The sequence below is a fragment of the Pogona vitticeps genome, chromosome 5 (genome assembly GCF_051106095.1).
Source record: "Pogona vitticeps strain Pit_001003342236 chromosome 5, PviZW2.1, whole genome shotgun sequence".
Lineage (NCBI taxonomy): Eukaryota > Metazoa > Chordata > Lepidosauria > Squamata > Agamidae > Pogona > Pogona vitticeps.
The window spans coordinates 103,459,198-103,477,141 of NC_135787.1; the positions used below are offsets into that span (position 1 = coordinate 103,459,198).

Sequence of the window (17,944 nt, forward strand, 5' to 3'; positions counted from 1 at the left end):
AAAGGCCATGCACTTGACCTAGTACTCTTAACGGGACAGGGGAATGGTGTTCTGGATGTGGTGGGTTTATCTTTGACCCCATTGTCATGGTCGGACCATTTCCTGTCAAACTTTAGACTCTCTGCCACTACTACCCTTTGCAGGGGTGGGGGATCAATTAAAATGATCCACCCCGGAGACTTATGGATCCTGAAGGATTCCTGAATGCTTTAGGGGAGTTTCCAGCTGATATGGTCGGTGCTCCTGTCAAAGCCCAGGTCACTTTGTGGTACAAGGAGATGGCTCAGGCAGTTGACACGAACACACCTAGGCACCCTCTCCCTGCTCGCAGAGCCTATATGGCTCCATGGTACACAGAGGAGCTTCTGGCTATGAAGCGGTTGGGAAAACAGCTTGAGCACAGATGGAGGAAATATCGCTGCGACTATGACCAAGCACAGCTTAGAGCCCATTATTGGGCATACTCTGTGGTGATACGGCTGGCGAAATGGCAGCATTTCTCCAGTCGTATTGCCTCCTCGGCGTGTTGTCTAGCAGAGCTATTTCAAATGGTCCGGGACCTTCTTCAGCCTAATGGTTTGGTGGAGGTCCCAGACTGCTCAGTGGCTTGTTGTAATGAATTTGTTACACACTTTGAGGGGAAAATTGCTCAGATTCTCAAAGAGTTGGACACCACTGTTGATGCAGAGCCTATGATTGTGTCCAGTGCTCTGGACTTATGTCATAATTTATTGGATGAGTTTCAATTGTTACGACCCAAGGATGTGGACAGGGTGCTTGGATCGGTTCGTTCCACTACTACGCAACTCGACTCCTGCCCATCATGGCTAATAAAGGAATCTGCCAGGGGGGGTTGCACCTGGATCCTGGATGTCCTTAACCAGATCCTGGTTAAGAGAGGGATTGGGCCCCACCCTGTTAAAGGAGGCAGTGATTCGCCCACTCCTTAAAAAGGCTAATCTGGCCCCAGGCCTAGTAATCTACTTCCGACCAGTGGCGAACCTTCTTTTTCTGGGCAAGGTGTTGGAATGTATGGTGGCTGAACAGCTCCAGGCTTTTCTGGACGAAAGGGATTATCTAGATCCATTTCAATCGTGTTTCATGTCAGGTTATAGGATGTAGAATGCCTTGGTCTGGTTTGACGACCTCTGCCGGGAGAAAGATGGGGGAATGCATCCCTGTTGATTCTCCTGGACCTCTCAGTAGCTTTTGACACCATCGACCATGGTGTCCTTCTGGACAGATTGGCTGGGATGGGAATGGGAGGCACCATTTTACGATGGTTCTGCTCCTACCTGGCTGATCGAGTCCTGAAGGTGGTGCTGGGGGACTGTAGCTCTGATCCATGGCGGTTGCACATAGGATTCCTCAGGGCTCTATACTGCCCCCATGCTATTCAATATCTACATGAAACCACTGGGGGAAGTTGTTAGGAGGTTTGGGCTGAGGAGTCAGCAATATACTGATGTCACCCAGCTCTACCTCTCATTCTCTATGAATCCAAGTGTGGCAGTCACAGTTTTGAACTTGTACCTGGACTCGATAATGGTCTGGATGAGGGTCAATAAACTGAGGCTCAATCCAGACAAGTGGGAAGTGCTGCTGGTAGGTGCTCTGCCAGATAGGTTAAAGGGCTATTTCCCTGCCTTAGATGGGGTTACACTCCCGCAGAATCTGCAGCTTGGGGGTGCTCCTTCATCCGGGTCTGACCTTGGAAGCCCAGGTAGACTCGGTGTCCAGGGGTGCCTTCTTACCGCTACGGAGAATATATCAACTTTGCCCTTACCTGGATGAGTGGAGCCTGGCAACAGTCACACATGCACTGGTAACAATCAGACTGGACTACTGCAATGCACTATAGGTGGGGCAGCCTTTGAAGACAGTCCGGTGACTGCAACTGGCACAGAACTGGGCTGCGTGGCTGGTAAGTGGTGCCACCACATGGACTCATATCACGCTGGTTCTGAAAAATTTACACTGGCTGCCGGTTGCTGCTCAGGCCCAATTCAAAGTGCTTACTTTGACATATAAAGCCCTAAAGGACCGCCTTCTTCCATACGAGCCTGCCCATCCTCTAAGATCAGGCCAGGAGGCTCTTCTGAAGGTGCCATCCCTGAAAGAGGTGAGGGGGATGGCATGCCGAAATAGGGCCTTCTTGGCTGTTGCCCCCCAACTTTGGAATGCCCTCCCTATAGAGATCCGCCTGGCTTCAACACTTTTGGCTTTTCAGCACCAGGCAAAGGCCTTTTTGTTTAGCCAGCATTTTAATTAAATAGTATTTTTAAGCTGGCCATATGTGCAGCAGGATTTATTAATTTTAATATTTTAATGACTTTTTAATATAGGGTATTATAATAATAATAAATAAATAAAAGGGTGCTTGAGGTGGCTGAGTGTCCCTGCCTGATAACCATGGGCCTATGTATGGCTGTCCATGTATTGATTCATTGCAACTCGCTCCTACCTAATCACTGGGCATGCTATCAAAGGTTGATGGGAACAGATGTCAAGCAACATTTGTAGGGCCACACATTCTTTACACTCTCCTTAAAATCAGGCAGTCCTTACTTAGCATGCCAATAGCCTTCATGTTTTCAGAGATCTGAGCCATCTACTACAGTCTTATGCACAGGCAACACAGACAATATGAATCGCTTGTGGGGTTTTCCTATGTGGTAAACATAATCTCTGGTATTTAAAAATATGATAAATGACCCTCTGTGGTCAACCTCACTTCCATTCTGAAAACTGCAGCCTGTAAAAATGTCAATGGCATTCTGTCCTCTTTTTCAGGCCAGCTACTCATTGCTTCAGATCTCTTTTGCAGTTCAGCAAATATTTTTAGTTCATCATCAAGTAAACCATTGAAGAATGGAGTCATTGTCGGATGTGGTTGAAGTGTTTACTGCAATGCATGATTCATGAACTGTCTATAAGACTCTTAAATCTAGTATATGAAAAGCTCTCACATCAGTTTTCCACTTGCCTAGCTGAGACAAGCAGGTCTCTTCATCTCCTTCCTAGCATGACTCTCTCTTTGACATGCACATCATCATCATCATCATCAATGTTGCTATAATAGTTTTCTTCTCCTCTCCATGCTTACTTGGAACAGCCTTGCCAAAACCGCAAAGCCCTGACCAAAGCAAGTATAAGGAGCTGCACGCAACCACTTAATGACATGCAAAGAAAAGGCTTATCCCACAAAACTCCATGCTATATGCATCTAAGCAGGCAAAACACCAACGGCTGGACCCCTGGCACTCTATGCTTGGCTCCCATGCAGTACATTGTCTTCATGTCATGACCTCTTCCCATGAGATATACAGTGGTGCCCCTTATAGCGAGGTTAATCCGTTCCGGATTAACCTTCGCTATGCGAAAACATCGCTGTACGGGGCAGGAAAAGCCTATTGGAACGCATTAAACTTAGTTTGATGCGTTCCAACAGGCGCCCAAACTTACCCCTCCAGTGATGTTTTCGCGGTCCGGCGGCCATTTTGGAGCCGCCAATCAGCTGATCAGCAGCTCAAAAATGGCCGCCGGATGACCCGAAATGGCCCCCGTCAGCGTTTTCACGACCTCAGTAAGCAAGGGGAGGGCGCGAAAACACTGACGGGGCCATTTCGGGTCATCCGGTGGCCATTTTGGAGCCTCCAATCAGCTGATCGGCGGCTCCAAAATGGCTGCCGGACGCCCCAATCGTCGCAAAGCGAGTGCGGCGATTGGGGCAGCTCCGTATAGCGATCCCCAAAAAGGGATCGCTATACGGATTCTTCGTTGTACGGTGCGCTCGTTAAGCAAGGCACCACTGTAATCTCCTTGGCCAAGGGCAACTGCTCCTGAACTGGAAGAATGATTGCCTTCCCAAGACCAACCTGCTGTAACCATTGTTCAGCTTGCTAAGGGTCAAGATCTCTGGGGAGAGGGAAGGGCCTTAGCAGCACCTTTACTGGCATTGATCCATGCTTGGGAAAGAGCCAAGCAGCAAGGCAAAAGGTAGCCTAGTTAAGGGATTGGAGCCTTGCTCGTAGACATCAGCAGGGCCAGCTCAGGGCCAGCTCCCTGTTGGGGTGGAAAGAGAGGCAGCTTTCCTTTCAGAGGACCCAGTGAGGGTTGGCAGCAGGGCAAGGAATGTGTAGCTCATGGGGAGAAGAAGGGACGTGACGGTGGCAGTGGCAGCTTTCTTCGCATCGGATAAAGTGATGGGTGGGAGCTTGCTCGTGGCAATGAGAGAGGAGAGGTGCCCCGCTAATAATGCCACTAAATTTCCTTGCCCCCAGGATTTATGTAAAGGTGGGAACAGGAGGAACTGGCATCATCTTACTATGAACTTTGCAACATCCAGGGCAGGTGGGAATTGGGATCAGTGCCAGGTTCCAACTGGTTGCAGGAACTGGCAGAAGATCCAGTGAAGAGAAGAGAGCCATCTGGGCAAGAAGTGTCGAGCCAAGCCCACTCCTCTTCCCTTCTGTTGATCCATGCAAGTATAGGAATCAGATAGCAAGTGCCCAGTTCCAAGGGAGCTGCTTTTGACTGGGAGCTTTCTCTGAAGAGAATCTGTGGGCTTGTGGGAACCAGGTAACAGTGCCAGGCTCCCAGTATGCGGGAGGAAATGCACCCTGCTTCAGCTTTCATTGCAGATGGCTTAGTAGTGAATGCTAGCTGGGCATTTTCAGGAGGAGAGGACCTAGGAAATTGTTGGGGATGGACAAGAATGCTGAGTTTGGCATGAGGTGGAGGACAGTAAGAAGGGCTGGAACTGACCGTACATTTTCTTGCAGATGATCCAGAGACCAATACAGCTGAGCGCTCATGGGGAGTGGGGACGGAGGATCCATGAAAAAGTGGGAGCCAGGCGAGAATGGCTTCCTAGAGCCTCAGTGGAATGAAGTCGTCTTGGAAACGACTTTCCTTACATAGGATCCATAGATGGGTGGGAGCCAGAGAAGTGCCCAACTTTCAAGGGGCTAGAGGAGATGAATGGCTAAAAGGCTAGAGATTTAACTGTGCAGGATCCAGAAACTGGAGGGAACCAAGTGATTAAAAAAACAAACAAACAGATCCATGGGGACAAAGGAAATGGCTTCAGCAGCAGGTATGCTGGCACATGTGTGAAATGAGAATTATCAGCAAAACTAGTCTATCTTTGTCTAGCACTGTAACTGCTGCTTTATAGACAACACTGGTGGATTCGTTTTTTTCCCCCTGGTCCAAGCACAAGTGTTACTTTTGAGGAGGTTGGACCCCACACCTGAGAAGTTGTGTATTTTGTGAGGTATTTAGGATACCCCTGGTTTTGCTTGTTTATTTGGAAAACAAGCAAAACCAGGGGTATTTGTTCATTTCTAAACCAATCCGAAGCAAAGCTTGGAAGCCCAAAGCCACACTCCAAAGAACTGAGTTTTGATTTATTGCTTCAGAAGTGAAAAATCCAGAGCAGCAGCTTTCTTTTTAGAGGCTCTGGGGATGGCTGACAACTGGGCAACAATGCCCAAATAATGCAGAATAGCTTCATGGAAGGGCAGAAGCTGGGCAAAGAATAAATTGTATAGTTCTTTGGAAGAGATGTAGGGAAAGAAAAAAAGGGGGAATAAATAAATAAACAATAGCAACAACAGCGAGATTAAAAATAAAGAACAACCCAGATTATGGCACTGAGTGTAGAACACAATTTTGTTAGTATCACAGAGTCAAATTAGATGAGACATTCAATACATTGTTTAGAAAAAAAAGTCTGTTATCCATTTCCTTCAATGCCAAACAGTTTGACCATCAGTTTTCATTTTAAAAGAAAGACCAAGTTTCTAATCCTGAGGCTGGCAAGGATCTGTCAACAACTGCTCAAATCAGCCAGTAACTGCTCAGATCTCAGGTTAAAGAAGTACCTTAACCAAATCTCTAGTGATTAAGAATAAGGCTTCCAGACCCTTTATTGCTTCACCCAAATCAGAAAAAAAATGCAAAATGGGTAGGTACTGCAGTTTGTTATGTGGCACAAGAGAAAACTTACAAATCTGTTCAATGAGCAAAATTGGCAGCATGGTTGTGATACCAGCAGGAAAGGGGGGGGGGCAGTTCTGCTTGGCTTTGAAGCCTTCTTTCTCTGTATTTGGGAAGCAAAGATGATGACAGCCATAGTATTCTTCACTCTATTATTTCCTATTATATGTTCCTGAAGACTAGGAGTTGCTAATTAATTATAACCCTGTGGGAAACTGCCATTTTTGTGTGTGCGCAGCACTGAATCATAATTTAAACCTTGCAATTTTGAAACTATAATAACAGCAGCTGGAAAATTTGAGGTAAAATATACCAATTGCTAATATGGCTAAATATTTCTCCCTTCTTAACTGAAACTGAGATGAATGTATAAAAACATACATAGGCAGCTTTTGAGTGGTAATGATGAAAATGGGCGTAACATTTCTGGATTCCTCTTGGGAATCGTTTGGGGAATGTAGAGTTGCCTTTTGAAAGGCAGAGAGAGTGCTATGGGTTGGTCCTGAGTGGCAAGCTTGGGAAAAATTATTTTTGGACTACAGTCCCCAGAATCCCCAGAATCCTGGCAAAAGACTTTCAGCTGAATTTTGCTTAGCAAGTTTTCATAGCAGTTTGATCAAGTTAGTTTTCATATCACTCCAAGAAATACACCATTACTGTTTTTTCGTCTGCAACAACAACAGAGAATGATGTGTGGCCTATTTAAGAATGTATTTTGAAGAATTGCACTTTTCTTGAATTCTGCTAGCTCATTATACTCAGGTCATTCCAACTCACATCTTTGCCCATGTCTGACCATGCTTTTCTATTTTCTGTTCTAAAATATTTAAAATATTTAAAAGTGAATGCGAATACATTAAATGTAGTTTCTTTCCTTATAGCAGTGGGCTGAACTGCACATCACGGGTGGGCTTACTCCAGAGGTGGGGGGGGGTTGTCAAACACACACCCTTAGACCTTGAACGGTCAGACCCACTTCCATGACCTCCACCCCCAGTTTTTCCCTCCTACACAAAGACGTGCGCTCCTTAGAGGCCAACTAATTTTTCTAAATGAACTTTTTGTCAACTTGTAATTTCTTGGGGTGGCAGACTAGAATGCTGATATATATCCCCCACACCCACTAGAGGGCACAAGGGGACTTTCTGGACAAAAAAGTGTTTAAAAATAAAAACTTTGCAGGGTGCAAGCGTGCACCACAGATGCTTGATGGGTTATTTTATGAGTTCGGGGTGTGTGTGTTTGCTTGTTGCCTTCTGTTGCTATGCTACCCACCCCTGCTATACATGAAGGGAAATGCAGTTTCATATGTAACTAGCACTACTGTACGTGATTGAACAACATGATTTCACAGAGATAAGTACCAGGTTGATCAGAGTGGCACATAAAGCCAGTGTTTACTTTCTACAAGTCATAAAATGGAGCTGGTTAGAGTGTAAACAGGAGCATAATGAAAGCACATCCTTTGATCACCAGACAATGACTCTTTACCACTACAGGAAATACATATTTAATTATGTGTTAACCTGTACCCTCTAGCTTGAGCCAAAGGAAAGCTATTTAGACTGAACTACTAGACATACAGTGGTGCCTTGCATAGCGAGGTTAATCCGTTCCGGATTAACCTTCGCTATGCTGAAGCATCGCTGAACGGGGCAGGGATTTCCATTGGAACACATTAAACATCGTTTAATGCGTTCCAAATAGGCCAAATACTCACCGTTCAGCGAAGCTTCAGGATGGCCATCAGCCATTTTCGCGCCCTCGCCTCACTTAACGAGGACGCGAAAACGCTGCGCGTGGCCATTTTGGGCCATTTCCCGGCTTCCGGCGGCCATTTTGGCCGCCGAACAGCTGATCGCCGGGGTTCGTTTTGCGAAGATCGGTAAGCGAAACGCTTACCGGTCTTCGCAAAGCGAATTTTTCCCCATTAAAAAAACGTTGAGCGATCGCATTAGCGATCCGAAAAAACGGATCGCTATGCAATTTCATCGTTATACGGTGCGCTCGTTAAGCGAGGCACCACTGTACCTTCCTGGCAATATCCTCACTCAAGGGATCTTAATTTAATTGCAAAGTAAACCCGCATAATGGGATGCAGGAGGCACTGTGGGTTAGACTGCTGAGCCACTGAGCTGTCAATCAAAAAGTTGGCAGTTTGAATCCAAGTGAAAGGGTGAGTTCCCATTGTTTGTCCCAGCTTCTGCCAACCTAGCAGTTTGAAAGCATGCAAATGTGAATAGATGAATAGGTACCATTCCGGTGGGAAGGTAATGGCATTCTATGTCTAGTCAAGCCAGCCATATGACCATGGAAAGTGTCTACGGACAAACACTGCCTCTTACAAATAGGGATGAGCACCAGCCCCGAAAGCCAAACACGACTGGACCGAATTGTCAAAGGGAACCTTTACCTTTACCTAAACCTTGCCAACAAAGGTCCATATAGTAAAAGCTATGGTTTTTCCAGTAGTAATGTATGGAAGTGAGATCTGGACCATAAAGAAGGCTGACCACCAAAGAACTGATGCTTTTGAATTGTGGTGCTGGAGGAGACTCCTGAAAGTCCCCTGGACTCCAAGGAGATCAAACCTATCCATTCTGAAGGAAATCAACCCTGAGTGTTCACTGGAAGGACAAATCCTGAAGCTGAGGCTCCAATACTTTGGCCATCTCATGAGAAGAAAAGACTCCCTGGAAAAGACTCTGATGTTGGGAAAGTGTGAAGGCAAGAGGAGAAGGGGACAAGAGAGGACGAGATGGTTGGACAGTGCCATCGAATTTGACCAAACTACGGGAGGCAGTGGAAGATAGGAGGGCCTGGCGTTCTCTGGTCCATGGGGTCACGAAGAGTTGGACACAACATCTAAACAACAACAACAACAAAACCTGCATAGCCTTACACTATATGATGATCTTCATGTTCATGGCATTCCATCCTGAAATATCCTCTTCGGATTATTTTGTGGAAAGAAGCAGACACAGAGAACTTACATTCTGTTATTGTGGTGGTAGAACCCATTGGGAGAACACATACTCCCCCTTCACTGCAGATACTCAGGTCTCTATCTGTATCTGAGATACATTGATGACATATGTCTGATCTGGACCTATGGAAAGGACTCCCTAGAAAAATTCCACCAGGATTTCAGTAACTTTCACACAGACATCAACCTCACTCTAGGACAACCTATGCATCAGGTAAATTTTCTAGATATCACTGTGAAACCACAATATGGAAACCTTCTTTCAAGATGACCTTGATTGCTCATCCATAGTTGCCTAAAAAGGGGATTTGTGGTCCTCAAGTGGTGTAAACATTTTATTTTGGCTCATGCTCTGAAGCTTCAATGGATTTGTTTCCAATAACATTTTGTGAAGAGGTATTGGAAGTAGTGGCATCAGAAAAAAGAATGAGAGTGGTGGTCCAGAAGAGTTAAAGCATATTTTTAAATGGGCAAGCTTAACAAAGATGTCAAGATCTGTGGAAGGAAAATAGTGGGACACTTTACATTTTAAAACTGTCATATCAAATATGTTTTCAGCTGGGTGAGTGCAAAATGATATCTTCTCCTCAGTCAACACACTATAAGAACAAATGGTGGAGATTTGTGTTAATACAATGCCAGGAAATAGGTAAAAATGTGCTTAGACAGTATTTGAAATAGGTGGGATAGGAAATAAATCAGCGAATATTATGACACTTATTTGCAGGTATAGGAGTGTAACCCCTGTGGAGTATTTGCTTCAACCCATTAATTAGGTGGAGAAATCTGAGGAAGGGGCTATGATTCAAGATTTGAGTTGATAAAGAGCAGGATTGATGGCGCTGCAGGAGCTGCTGTTCCCCTGGAGGATAAGGACCTTCCCATCTTGGTTCAGGTAGTAGAATCTCAATATGTTGGTGCAGGTGGGGCACTGTACTGATCTTACGTATGTGTGTTTGCATTTTATTTTAGGACTTTAGAGACTATATTTGGAATGGTTTCCTTTATGTTGTACATCTCCCACCTTGACTGATATATTTGGGCCTTTGTTCTTATTTGGCTTCAAAGAGACATTTGCATTCTTCCTTGTTTCTTCAAGCAGGTCCTGCTCTGGTGCTGGTGAAAAGAGCTCAGGGTGTACAAATTGTAGCATACAGGTTTGGTTTGTGTTTCTACCACTTTTGTTGTTGTTGTTATAGATAAATATAGAAGAGAAGCTAAAGATGTACACGTAACATATTAACAGATAAATTCAGGTGCAAAATTATAGTGCTGAGAGAAATTAGCTTCAGAGCATGTGCAGAGTGGTGGCGCTGTGGGTTAAACCGCAGAAGCCTTTGTGTGCTGCAAGGTCAGAAGACCAGCAGTCGTAAGACCGAATCCACGTGACGGAGTGAGCTCCTGTCGCTTGTCCCGGCTCCTGCCAACCTAGCAGTTCGAAAGCATGTAAATACGAGTAGATAAATAGGTACCACCTCTGTGGGAAGGTAAACAGTGTTCTGTGTATAGCCGCACTGGCCACGTGACAAGGGAAACTGTCTTTGGACAAATGCTGGCTCTACGGCTTGGAAACGGGGATGAGCACCACTCCCTAGAGTCGGACACGACTAGGCTAAATGTCAAGGGGAACTTTTACCTTTACCTATGTGCAGAGTGCAAACAGAAATTACAGAAGCAAGATAATTTTGTGGATGCTACTCCTTCAGGGATGATTCTGAAATGCAATGTTGTACTTTGTTGACTTTTCTTTTTCAGTGGGACTCCATCACAAAGAGCACAAATGGATGCTTCCAGGCGCTTCTCACCTTTTCTCGTACTTCCACCTTTGGCTCAGTGAAGAGGAGAGATACTTCCTAGGTCATTGAGCCTGAAAGCAGGATGGATTATCACCCATGGTTGTCTTGAACCTCCTGTCTGGCTATCAACAGCTACCATTGGACCAGTGGGCATGCAGTCAGGGGATGCGTGCAGGATGGCTGTGATTCTGCAGCAAATCAAGTATTTCCCTGTCTTGTCTGGCACTCATGAAAAACCAAGAAGGGGTTTAGCCCCCACCCCCCACCAATGCACCCTTCCATATCTCTCCATTCACGCCCTTCTCCTACATGTCAGAAGCTTTCCCTTTCTTCAGTGAACAGCCACTGGTTTGTTGGCACCTTGATGAGTGTACTGGCAGCTGTGAAGTGCATAACCTTTGCTGACTTAAGAGCTCTAGGTGACCTGCCCAATAGCTCTACAGATGATATACTGATACAATTATTCTTGTGAAAAATTACTTTCCTTCAAATAATGACAGGAGTCCAGTAATGGGTTGAACTCCTTGTTTGGAGATGCTTGCTCCCTTCCCCTTCTAGCCACTTCTAATTTTGAGAAAACTTAATAAGGCCCAAAGGTTTGACTCCCCACAAAGTATATCGTCTTCTTAAATATACTGATGTAGTGTTACAATAAGATCTAAGCAAGTAAAAGAGCAAAACTAACTATTGTTTTTAAGGAGATTATTCCCATTGACTCCTCTTATGTGAAGCTGCTGCTGAATGCCGTGGTGATTATATATATTAGACCTACAGCTGGGCAGAACGAAGGCTGGTGGCTGGAGAGATTCAGAGTGCTTTAGAAGTAGAAGGTGAAAATACAAGAATTCAACAAAGCACATGAAGTCCAGAAGCTTTCCAACTCACTTTGTACCTGAATAAAAGGCATACAAATTGAGGCTGGCTCATCATGTGTATGTGTGTGTCTGTGTGCGTGCGTGTGCGTGTGCGTGTGCGCGGTAAATGGCTATAGCCTCGGGGGGGTATATAAGACCATCAGTGTCAGGAACATGGTAGCTCTCAGACAATGAATCCAGAATTGTGGTGAGAATTTATTCTGGGACAAGTTAAATCACACAAATTACAGTGGTGGGTTTCTGCTTATTAATGAAGTGCTGGTTTGTGTGATATGTGTCTTCTGGGATTTGGGGTTCCACATACTCTGTAGTAATACGACTGAATTGTAATTGCATGATCACATCAAAAAGTGAAGAAGGAGGAGGAAAGAATGGTAGTGGGATGGGAAGGAAAGAGAGACGCCTATGCCCTAAGAGTGTGACCTATACAACAATCATTTCACCACAATCACATAGACACACAATCCTGATACTGTACTAATATTTAAGTAAAATTTAGTAAATTAACCTGAAGGGAATAGATATATATTCCTGAACACAAAAGGCTATCTAAATGCAGATGCAAGAGTTTTTCTTCCCACTACAGTTCTGTGAAATGGCTGGAGAAGAAGCTACAAGGGGATGTATTATCCCATGCAAGGACCTCAGTCTGATCACTCCCTAGTGCCTCAGTAGTTGGAGTGTCCAGGGAGACATTGGCCTTAGAGTTTGGCTGCCATTTGCCTCCTCCTTCTCCAGCAGCTCAGTCTAGTTTAGACTTTGATTTCTCCCTTCCTCAAGTCAAGCCACTGATTATATATTTTAAATTATCAAGTGGGATAAGAAGGGTCTCCTATGGTCTTGTGGCACTGCAGAATTGAGGAGCATCTTTTGCGCTGCCATGTAGTCACTCCATAATTCCTCAAGTACCCTTGATTCAGTTCAGTTTTGTAAATTTCCCCAAAAAACAATGTGCTAAACACAGATTATTTCAGATGCAACTTCTGCCCTAAAGATCCTAAAGCTTGCTTCCGGTCCCAAGGGACTGTCCTGGGCTAGTTATGGACCACCTGACACAGTACAAGGAAGCCTCATGAGTCCTTAGCAGTTATTTCCATCATTCTGAGAAATGCATAATTCAACTTGTAACAAAGTGGCAGGGGACCAAACTGCCCCAGCTAGAACATGTGCTAGCATTAGATGGGACCATAGTGACAAGCACTATTCCCTCAATTTTTTCATATTCCTATCTCAAACAATTCCACTTCCACCAACACATGCTATTTACACAGAGACATGGATGCTCCATTCACTCTCATGCACCATCCACATTCTGTTTGGTCAGACACGTTTATTCACATACCTTGTCATTCAACTACACCAACCATAAATATACACAAACACACAGAAACTGTCCAGCCTTGCCTCCTCAACTGATCCATGCATACAGGAAGATACTTGCTTTTTCAGTAGTGATTAGTAGAATAGACTTGCATTGAATATGTCACAAGTCAGAAATAAGGCTTTCCCCACCTTCTCTGTCTGGGTATTCATGCACAAGGAATTGGGGGGGGGGGACAGCTCCATCAGGATGAACCCTTTGATAGGTGCAGTGGACAAGATGCCCAGTCCTACTTGCTAGCTGTCTGTCTGCACATACCCACAATGTAATTACTTTCACTTCCACCAAAATGTATTTTTCACTGATGATGGATGTTTTGTCCGAACAGGCAACCTCCTGATAGGGAAGAAGGTTTGAAACTAGTGATCTATAGATTTGTGTTTCCATTTGAAAAGAAAAAAAAAGCAATAACCTGTTGAATACTGAGAAACATAGGCCCAAACTTACCTTAAATGTGTAATGGGCAGGTGATCCACCATGTTTTGTTTTACTCACAAGTAACTGTATGGGATCCAGTTCCCAGTACATGGGAACTACTGCACACTCATAGGGAAGTTTTAAACCCTCCCACTGAAATTTTCTGAAACTTGCTGTTATTCTGCAGTGACTAAAAGGAGAGGCATCAATGGATTTAGGGCCTGGATTTAGCCTACAGAGTCCTTTCTGCTTACTTTTAGGTAAGAAACAAAAATAGTGTCTGCTGCTTACTATAGAACAAATGTATTGTGGAGCTTGACCCACTGCCAGACAGAAGAGGGAATGCTGTAAATATACAGCTGTTGTGTTCTTAGGGTGCAGCTGTTGCTCTCCTTAAGAGCTTGATCTACTAGTAGCGGTGCTGTCTGTTTATAGGAGTTCCTATTCTCTGCTTGCATATTTGTCATAGATCAAATGTTACAAGGACTCTATTAGCTAAATCCAGTCTCAGAGTAGATTCCATCATTCAAAACTATTTTTCTGGTTTATAAATATGGAGTATTGCTTTTATGCCCACCATTCAATCTAGCAGAAAGTAGCCTGATATTGGATTGCAGTTTTGTGCACATGTAGCCAGTGGGAAAAAAGATGCCAACCTTTATACAGCAAAGACCAACCTGAATGCTGAAGACATCAGTGTCTGTAGCCAAGATGGTCTGCAGCCATTCTCAACCTTTTTTGGGCCATGGCCATCAACACAATATGAAAGAGAATCAAGATTGTAAAGTTGCGTAATGAACCTTATAAGGTGGTGAGTGGAGAATTCTTTCTAATCTGTGGCCCTTTTCAAATGTGTCAGGCACCCGGGGGGCCTTCTCTGTTGAGAATGGCTAGTCTACAGGATATCCCCTCTTCTGTTCATTACAATTTACATGTAAGGGAAAATCCCAGAACCTGACTATTTTTTTCATCCGTTAACCATGTCTTACCCAAACACAAAGCATGTGTTTGAATGGTTTTGTTTAAAACATTCAAAAAATGAACACAATCACTTTCGCCAAAGCAAAAATGTGTACATTAGAAAAATAAACACCCACATGCTCACTTTTGCAATATTTCTTTTTTTAAAAAATGATGGTGAAAAGGTTTGTAACCAAATGAAAATGGACTGAACATGCCAGTGGGAAACTCAGAAATTTGACAAGAACGAAAGTGACAGACTTCTTTTCATATCCACAGCTGCTACAGTGAGGTATGTGCTGTGTCAAAAAAAAAAAAAACTAAATAAATGCTGGAAGCAGTTTTGTGATATAGTTACAATTGTCTCCTCTGATGAAGCACTTGTTGGAACTTGCCAGGCAGTTAAATTGTGTTAATGAACTCTTCAGGCACCTGTCTAGGTTCATCTCTGTATTGCCTTTTGTTTGCTAGCTACTGAACCTAGTGGCCTGTCTAGTTCGCAAAAGAGAGGAAGCATAATCTTATGCAGATAACTTATGCTTATACTCAGAAGCAAATCCCACTGAGTTCAGTTAGATTTCAGAAGACTTGGCTAAATTTGGTCCCTTCCAGCATAACCATTACCAGGAGTAGATGGGAGAGATAACAAACCCAGCTACAATACTTTTGTGGAAATACCCACATATCTGTGCATAGGATAGCAGCCTTAAAGCCATATCTTCTTCATCGAAATCTAGCATATATATGGCAGCTTGCACTTCTCAAGGGTCTCAACGATAGATGGATGATGTCATCAATATAACTGCTCCTACTGCTCTGCAGCAGCTGATTGGTGTTATGATATGGCTGATAATCTGCTAAGAAGTGCAATTTAGGAGAAGACCCTTTGCTAGCTTACACATGCCATTGCATGAAGATTGTGGAAGCTGTATATTGTCAATTATATGCACAGTTTTCACAATCCCGGTTTGTCCCACTAGGTATTCAAATAGGCTGAATTCTGCTGTGACACATAGGACGTGGGCAGCATTCTCAAGTTGCCCAAGACCCAGGAATTATAACCAAAGACCAAGCAGGACCAGGGAGCAAACTAGGAAGTAAAAACTGGACAACAAGCTTGAACTGACAACTTCAGAAACACAATGACATGCAGTTGCATAGAGAAAATTCCATTAAAACAAGAAAAATGTTTAAATTCCATGGGCTCTCTTGGGTGGAATTATTCCAGAAGGTCCTTGACTGGGAAGCTGTAGTGACACATCTTGCCACATGAAGCTGCGTTTAATAATTGTGGACATCTCATCCCATAAATACTGTTCTAAGAAAGGGGTTGACTCTAAACTGCCTTAGTAAACCTCCCACCAGTTATTGAAAGACTGCAGAATTTGAACTGTACTGAAGACCTTGGCTACTCAATCATGTCATATGGCCTAATGGAAAGCTCAAGCACAGAGGCCATAACATGGGAGGAATGTGAAATGTGGCCCTCCAGATGTTCTTGAACCATAACTTCCAGCATTTATTTCCATTGCCTTTTTTTGGCTACAGCTGATGGAAATGGTAATCCAGTATTATCTGCAAAGCCACACATTTCCCACCCCGCCATACTTCGACACAACAGTGTATATCTGACCTGCCAATGCATAATGGAGGGTTTCTAGGTTTAAAGGGGCAGGCAGGCATGGAGAGATAACTCACTTTCAGCTTGCCTGTGGTCTTTCTGTCCTCAGCTCCACACCCTTAAGGAATAGTTCTCCTACTCATGCTAAATTAGAGTGACTCAGCTGGGTAAAATGTCTGGAGGGACCATCTACATAGTAAAAATAACAAATGGACAGCTCATTCCTCCCCATGCACCCCTCTAGGTCTCAAATCATTTCTGCTTTTCACATGATGGGGCCAAACCCTCCTGAAAGGGCCTGGTCTGCTGCTGTCATAAAGTGGTGCCTCGACTTATGAACGCCCCTACCTACAAACATTTCGATTTACAAGCAGTTCCGCTCACAAAATTTTGCTTTGACTTCTGAGCGGAGCTTCGACCTAAGAACAGAAAAAGGCAGGGGGGAAAGTGGGAAATTCAAACTGTTGGTAACGAAGAGGCTGCTTCTTTGTAGCTCTTTTGCCCCAACGGTTAGAGCAGGGGGTCAGGGAACTTTTTTAAACCTGTGGTGCAGGAGGAGGAAGGAGAGGCGGGGACAGCTCCGGATTGCCCAGGCACAGGAAACTGGTGCGCTCCCTACCCATCCCTGGCACAGGTCTACTCACGAGTAAGGCCTGCCAAAGATGCAGGTCTACTCATGAGTAAGGCCCCCTCCTCCATGGCCAGCCCTCCCGCCGCCACCTCAGTGGCCCTACATGGCTGGCCAGGCCTGTCGCCAGCCGCCATCCTCTGGACAGTGAGTGCCATCAGAGGAGGCTTTGGTCTGCCTGGTAAGGTGCTGCTTTTTAGAAAATTCTGGGTGGGTTCTGCAGAGTGGGTTTCGGCTGAGGGGGGTTATGTTTCTGTGCTGTGTTGTTTGTTTTTTTTTTTTGTTTTTTTTTGCAGTCCCAGCGTGGGGACTGCTCAATGTTTATTTTTTATTTTTTCAGCCTTTGGGGCTTGCTCTGTTTATTTTTCGTTGTTGCTTTTTAAAAAGCCCCAGCGCCTTCCGATGGGGTTTTCTGTTTGCTTTATGATGATGGTGATGATTATGATGATGGAATTTTTTGAAATGCTGGAACGGATTAATCCCCTTCCCATGCATTTCAATGGGAAATGGTGCTTTGACTTAAGAGCATTTACCTATGAACACCATTCCGGAATGGACTAAGTAGGTAAGTTGAGGCACCACTGTATGTCATTGGTTTCTGAGTGTTACTTTCATAGTCTTGCTATGCAACCTAGTTAATCTGCCCATTTACATGGCTTGGAGCAAAGTATTATTGCTTACTACATGCCAATCAAATCTGCAGACAGAATTAGCACGAAGTTTTATTTTCTTCTTCAAAGGAATTGTCTTGCGGCATCTGGAGTTGGAAAGGCAACACTCTTTGAAAAGCACAACATAAATATTCAGTAGGTTTAAAAATAACAAAAACAATTTTGAATAAATAGTGATTTTCATTCCATATCGACACTAATCAACATTAAAAACACATTTAAAAGCAACAAAGCACAATAATCCATTAAAACCCTCTCAGACAGTAAGTCACTAAGGAAAACCCTGCCTAAAGAGAAAGCCCTCTTTGCAAAAGGATAGCAAAGATAGGCCAGCCTAGAGAGGGTGTTTCAGAGTTTGGGGGCAGCAGCAGAGAAGGCCCTCCACCATGTCCCCACCAAGCACACCTGTGAGGGTAGTGTGGCCGAGAGAAAGGACTCCCCAGACTCTCCCCCTGTTCAGTTCCCAATGTAGGTTGTGCACCAAGATGACCAAAGCAAACTCAATCCCATAACCAGCCCTGAAGCCAGATTGAAATGGAGCAAGATCAGTGGTTTTTAACCTTTTCTTTACCACAGACCCCCCCCCCCAAATATATTTTGTTGCTG

The 17,944-nt window shown here is 44.3% G+C and overlaps 1 long non-coding RNA gene across 1 annotated transcript; it reads left to right on the forward strand.

Annotated features, from left to right (window-relative positions):
- The first annotated feature begins 7,761 nt into the window (after positions 1-7,761).
- Positions 7,762-14,743, forward strand: LOC110084569 (uncharacterized). Its single transcript, XR_002301501.3, has 2 exons — positions 7,762-9,884; positions 10,745-14,743. It is a non-coding gene; the product is annotated as an uncharacterized LOC110084569 (long non-coding RNA).
- The last annotated feature ends 3,201 nt before the right edge of the window (positions 14,744-17,944 follow it).